Source organism: Lissotriton helveticus, chromosome 5_1 (assembly GCF_964261635.1).
Source record: "Lissotriton helveticus chromosome 5_1, aLisHel1.1, whole genome shotgun sequence".
Classification (NCBI taxonomy): Eukaryota; Metazoa; Chordata; class Amphibia; order Caudata; family Salamandridae; genus Lissotriton; species Lissotriton helveticus.
Window position 1 is genome coordinate 499,591,409 of NC_136065.1, and position 6,495 is coordinate 499,597,903.

Sequence of the window (6,495 nt, forward strand, 5' to 3'; positions counted from 1 at the left end):
GGAAAAATGGCGTTTAAACCGGTAATGAGCCCATGCTAACTTAACACGGTGTAAAGATATCCAGGACGTAGATGACACCTCCCCATGATCCGGAAACAAACTGAATAAGATAATAGAAGTGCCATCTCATGAGAGCAGATTGCAAGTTTATATGTGGACGGTCCGCAAGGTAAAGCATTAAAAACTAGGAAAATTTAATGCTAAAGAAAAATAAAACAGCCAAGTACTTTATCGAGTCTTAAGCCAATAGGCAAGGTAAATAATAAAAACTTGACAAATAAGTCAATGAATTGTCAATGAAATGCTAGTACTCAGCATATCAAACATGAAAAAGGTCTATGACATAACTGTGTATGCAAAATAAGCTGCAACAGCCTCCAATAGGAAGTCACCGTCTTCATCCGAAAACAGTTCAGCCATCCAATTTAAAAGCGGAAAAGAACATACGTGCTCTCCCAGCACCGGATCCTCTATCACCATCAGAGGACAGCTCGGTGGGTTTTCAAGAAAGCTCTGTTCCAAGAAAGACTGTGTTGCCGCCAGTAAATTCCAGGGACCAATTAGTCCATGCATCAATGCCACAGCCATAATCCTTTCGCCAGGACAAACCAACTCGTGAGTAATGATAGGAGTCATCAGCTGATTAAAGTCGACGTCAGGAGAAACCGGTCCGCAGAGACACAAATCAATGGCCCAATCGAAATCACAGGTCAGGCAGTGAAATACAGGCTGGACACAGGTGAAGTAGGAGAATCGAAAAGATAATCCATATGCCGTGCTTAATATCGTCAACGGCATTGTGCCATAATATTCTAGCATGCGATTGCGGAACAGTGTCAGCAGCTGCAGGGCGGGAGGTTGCATAGGAGGGACATCCATATTTAAAAATGTAAAAAAGCACAAGAGCGTCCGCTGGTAATGCAAGTAAAAATGGCAATCCACGAAGCAGAGTGGAAAAAATACAATGAAAGAAAGCAGGGATGACTCCAAAGATTTTCTCAAATGAAGTCACGAGACCACTGGTAACAACTTTAAAAAAGTGCGCCAGGGCCTTTGTGGAGGATGCGTTAGAGATAGTCCGAACCATCTTGCTGAAATGGAAAGGCAAATCTGAATTGAAAAGGGTCTGCACCTCTGTACGGGTGTTCGCTATGTGAAGCACGAAAGTTTCACGGGCCGAACTCAAGGCCACCTCTCTCTGAGACAAAAGAGCTCTTATTCTTGCTATGCCGTTGAAATCTGCTCCCAAGGTTGGTATTTGTGGCGAGATTGAAAACTCCCTATGTTCATGTGTGGGAGGAAATAGAACATTTCTGCAGCAAATAACCCGTTCACTTACTGTTACGATAAAAGGAATACTTTTAATTAACCCAGAACAATCTTCATTATTGAGCATCAAATAACTACCATTTTCCAACAACTTGAACGTGGGGATGATAGCAGGAACTGGCGTGCCTTGCAACACGCAAGCCATATTTGGTCGGTGTTTGTTGCATGAACCGTGTAACTGTATGTGCCTACACATTAGTGAATGATCTGGCGTCTCAGTGCATTCCTCTCCATTCAGATAAACTTCTTGATCATCTTTGAAACATCTGTATGTGTATGGAAGCGACCAGACCTCATGAAGAAAAGCACTACCTAAAGGTTCATAACGACCTATTGGTATATATTTCATACAATTTGAAAACTTATATAAAGCAAAAGGCAGCGTTATTAAACCGTGGATAAGGCACGTTGCCAAAAAACCCGCAATCCTCTGCTGATGATGTCACTGAGCATGTCATGAATGATGTAATATGTGACATCATCAGCAGTGGATTACGGGTAATAGTATCTCTAGTTTACTCCCCTATAGCTGTCTTTCTTTTAACATAAGTGTCTGTTTCCTTCCCTTATACTTACTGTTTTTGGTTCGCTTCCGGTTCGCGTACCGGCGAGCGAACTGGGAAGCGAACTAAGAGAAATAGAGGTTGGCACAGTTCCAAATATTGTACCAATTTTTTAATAACGGGGAGGTAGTTCTGAAAAGAACTTTTTTTTAATTGTTTTTGTTGTTTTATATTTTTTTTATTATTTTTCGGAATTTTTTTTTACTTTTTTTGAATTTTTCTGAACAGTTTTATATTTTTTTGGGTTTTTCTTGGAGGGGGCAATGAAAACGATTCATTGTAAAGGGCTCAACAGGAGCAACAAAACAAAAAAAGAAGTATTTATTATTTTGGGCGTTTCGTACAAACTTGTATATGATAGTCAATAGCTCTGTTGATCAGAGTGATGCTTCTTTCTCCGTAGGAAATGAATCCATCGCAAAATACGCAGATGTGTTTTACTTCACCAAATTTCATTTGTATATTTGGCACCATCTCCCTGCCCTCTGGTCCCGTTACTTCCGGTACAACAGATCTTCTGGCCATAATAGGGAGATTATCTAGGTCGTTCCGAAACTGTGCAGCACTGTAGTTGTTAGGATGCCACCTAGTCATATGGCGATGCATTGTGTAGTTTCCGAAACTGTATTTTTTCTCGGTTCCTCTGGACAGTCTATCTTGACATATAAGGCAAGTTACGTATCTTGCATTTACTTTTTTCTGACCTTTGGGAATTTTAAAAAATTGCCAAATGAAGTTTTCTTTCCGGTGAGACGTCCTGGGCTGCTCAGGCAAAAACTGCCTCTCTTCGTGCTCGTCGTCCTGTTCCTCTTCTTCCTCTTCTTGTTGAATTATAACTTGAGCAGGTGGTCCACTCTTCCTTGGATGTGGTGGAGGTGGTGGGGAAGCACCAGCTGAAGCTACTAAAGAAGCCATTGCTCAGTGATCACAAAGGGTCTTTCTCTCACAATGATGAAAGTCAGAGTGAGGAAAGAAGGAGGGATTTTCATCATTTGGGAAAAACAAGAGTTCTCAATCAATGAAAAGTGTTCATTTTAGATTATATGACCTAGTCTTACATCATTAGGAAACCAAAAGTGAAATGAACCAATGAAAAGTGTTATTACCAAGTCACATGACCTGCTGTGTTTACGTTAAGCGCTTTGCAGGGCCTCCCGGTTTGCTTCCAGAAACCTGCGCTTTGCGACTCGCTTCGCGTACCAGTTCGCTAACGTAGCACGTCATATGACGTATCACGCGACAACGCGAAACGTCATGCGGACGGGAGGCGTCACGATGTTGTTTTCTAACGCGGCAGTTGCGGTAAAGAAACGTTTACCGGCTCGCGGTCTATTTCGCGGCATCAAGGTCAGCTAACGGGAAGCTTCCCGATTCGCGAAGCGGGAACGAAGAAAAAAAAATATTAAAAAAAAAAATTATTCATAAACATATAAAATATATTTTTGGATTTAAAGAAGAATACATTTTACAGCTACAGATATTAGCTGTTAAAAAACCAATGAAATTCACTGAAAAAACCATAGGTTATAGACCATATATAGTTAGGAATTAGCATTTACAAAACCTTGAAAATTCACTGAAAAAACCATAGGTTATAGACCATATATAGTTAGGAATTAGCATTTACAAAACCTTATTTTACTCACACAAAACCATTGAAATTCCATATATAGTTAGTTGCACTAACTATATATCGCGCACCCGCAATCCACTGCTGATGATGTCACATATTACATCATTCATGACATGGTCAGTGACATCACTGATGACATCACTGATGACATCTCAAATGACATCACTGATGACATCACTGATGACATCTCATTTGACATCAATGACCACATCACTGATGATATCATTCATGTGACAATACAATGCATCTCCTCACATTTTAATATAACCTCTGTTTCACCCAGTGTTAAATACAGAGTATAATTTTTGAAACCATTGACACACCAATACTAGTTACTACATACGCACTCACTGATTCCTACGTCTACACACACCTTCACTCATTCACCCATACAATCATTCATACATACAATCACTCATCTTTACAACACTATCATATGCACTCATACACCTATACAGACAGTCACAGTCTGCCACTCATCCATGGAGTTACTCACTCACCTAGTCAGTCATGTAAAGAATCAATGACACTTCCATTTTCTTGTCTATACAGTTAAACATAGAGCACCTTACATTTTCAAACATATACTAACACATACTTACCTTCTTATACAATCATTGATACAAGTACACATTGATCTGCACAGAGTCACACACCTCCCAGCCAGCCACACACACACTCAGTCTCCCATACAAATACTTGGGCAATCAATCAATAACCCATATAGTTACTCATACAGCTACTGATCAACACATGCAGCAGTTTACAGAACAACAGACATAATGATGCACAAATTAAGACAGTTTAGTCACTAACCCATGCACTCAGTGAGACACATTTAATCACTCACTCATACAGTTAGTCATGCACCTACTAAATCCTTCGTCCAGACACTTACACATCCACTAAATCTTCAATATGTAAGACATATTTAAACTTTACAGAAACAAAAAATCACTGGATGTTGTTATCAGTCATGTCATCAGTGATGTCATTTGAGATGTCATCAGTGATGTCATCAGTGATGTCACTGACCATGTCATGAATGATGTAATATGTGACATCATCAGCAGTGGATTGCGGGTGCGCGATATATAGTTAGTGCAACTAACTATATATGGAATTTCAATGGTTTTGTGTGAGTAAAATAAGGTTTTGTAAATGCTAATTCCTAACTATATATGGTCTATAACCTATGGTTTTTTCAGTGAATTTTCAAGGTTTTGTAAATGCTAATTCCTAACTATATATGGTCTATAACCTATGGTTTTTTCAGTGAATATATATATACATATATATGTATATTTTTTATTTTTTTTCATGGGAAAAAGCAGGTTTTAGGGACATTATAGTTAGAAATTTGGATTTAAAAAACCTTAGAAATTCACTGAAAAAACAAAGGTTAGAGGGATGTTATAGTTAGGTTGACATTGTACTCGAATAAAGCCAGAGAAATTCAGCCATTATAGTTAGCTGAGCTAACTATAACTCGCGTCCCCGCAATGCACTGCTGATGACATCACATATTACATCACTCATGACATGGTGAGTGACATCACTGATGACATCATCCAGTGACTGTGAGTGTTTCTAACAATTTTAAGAATGTTATATACATATATACACCAAGGCATATTGCTGAATCAGTGGGTGTATGAGTGCCTGTATGAATGATTAAGTGGGTGTGTGACTAACTGTATAAGTGAGTGATTATACGTGTCTTCATAAATGTATGGGTAAGTGACCAATCTGTGTGAATGTATCAGTCTGTCAGTTGGTGTGTAAGTGGTTGTGTGGGTTGGTGAGTAGCTACATGAGTGTCTATATGGGTTACTGATTGGTTGTCCGTCTTATTGCAGCCGCACCCGAGTACTTCACAAGTCTTTAAAAGACCATTTACTTGTTAATGAGGCTTTGTTGTTTTTTCACCCCTTCTCAGAGCCTCTCCACTCTGCCTATTGCTGGAAGAATTTGCTCCCCCGAAATGTTAATTAGCCCCCCTAGTTTGGCTCTAGTTGCACCTCTGTACTTAATCTTAACTGGAAGTTTAAGTCTTGGGCATTGTTCTCTTGATAATGATCTTCTTTGCCTTTTGGGAAGGAACTATTGAAAGACATGTTTTATTTGATTCTGTGTGTGTGTAAACAGTTTCTGCTTTAATGATCCATTTTTCATCTTACCTGACAACCTTAGGCAGAGCATTCCTTGTGGCTTTGGAATGTTCCGTTTGAAAGAGGCGCTTCTTCTGCATGGGGCGTGTTGGCCTGTAGAGGTGGATTCATTTACAGCAGTGACAGCCAGGGACCATTGATATAACAGAACTTGATTGGGCCCACTGCAGAATGTGGTGAAGGACAGATGAGGCTCCCATAGCTCATAGATACTCATACATAGCCTTGGGTTGAAAAGGGCCCCCTGAAGTGTGATGTCCCCTGCTTTGCATGGACTGCAGGTACATGTATTATGCCTCTGACAGCGGAAAGGTCAGGCCGCATACTCGACAGCGTTACACAGAACATCCCTTCTGGGTCTGGAAGGTTCCATTTCAAAGAAGAAACCACACCTTTTGCGCAGAGAGTCCAGGCCTGCAGGGAAGGATTTACTTACATAGGTGTCGGGGGCAAGGTCAGGCCTAACCTTTCTGCTTGCACGGCATGGCATATGGCATACTCCCGACTGACGGGAGTGGGTTTATTTAGAAATCTATGACAATCTAATATTTTCTGTTTTCACTTAGAATCCCGTCAAGATACTTTGATAGGACAAAACTTAATTAAAACCGGCATATAAGATTAGGGTAAACTCAGTGGGTAAGCTCCTCACTGTTGAGAACTGTGATGTGAACCTATAGACAATAGCTACAGATCTCTGGGTGGTAACTCAGTCTTCCATTCTGCATCAATAAAATAAGAACTAGATTACACCGGATAATAATAGTTGTGAACAAAACAAGTTCTTTGTAAAGCCATA